We start from the raw sequence: 311 nt of genomic DNA, 5'->3' as shown, positions 1-311 counted from the left end.
AGTAATTGCCCGAGGCCAACTCTGACAGTGCCAAGGCCTTCCACATTAACCAAAATGCGTTTTCCAAAACTCACACGGCCCTTGTTGCAGTAATTCTTAAACGGTCGTATATAAACCCCGGACACACGCGGCTTAAACCATTCTCTTGATTAATCGCTCAGTTCGACTTTTGGAAGCAGAGGTGGTAAAAACATTTATATAAACAAGATAGGGAGTTGATATACGGTCAAGTCTGAATTGCAAAATTATTTTGTGTTGATACTGTAGGTTTAGTTAGTAAGGTTGTTTTACATAAATTATATTGTTAAACT

At 38.3% G+C, this 311-nt stretch overlaps 1 protein-coding gene across 1 annotated transcript in view; it reads left to right on the top strand.

The window, feature by feature from the left end:
• Positions 1-153: 153 nt before the first annotated feature.
• The window catches only part of LOC119590981 (glycine-rich protein DOT1-like), a gene marked incomplete in the record, with an annotated part of 741 nt that continues 583 nt past the window's right edge, over positions 154-311 (top strand). Inside the window, 1 exon segment of the mRNA XM_037939713.1 lies at positions 154-181.

Source organism: Penaeus monodon, chromosome 28, assembly GCF_015228065.2.
Source record: "Penaeus monodon isolate SGIC_2016 chromosome 28, NSTDA_Pmon_1, whole genome shotgun sequence".
NCBI lineage: Eukaryota > Metazoa > Arthropoda > Malacostraca > Decapoda > Penaeidae > Penaeus > Penaeus monodon.
Note: the sequence above shows the minus strand (reverse complement) of the source record. Positions and strands in the feature narration are given on the sequence as shown.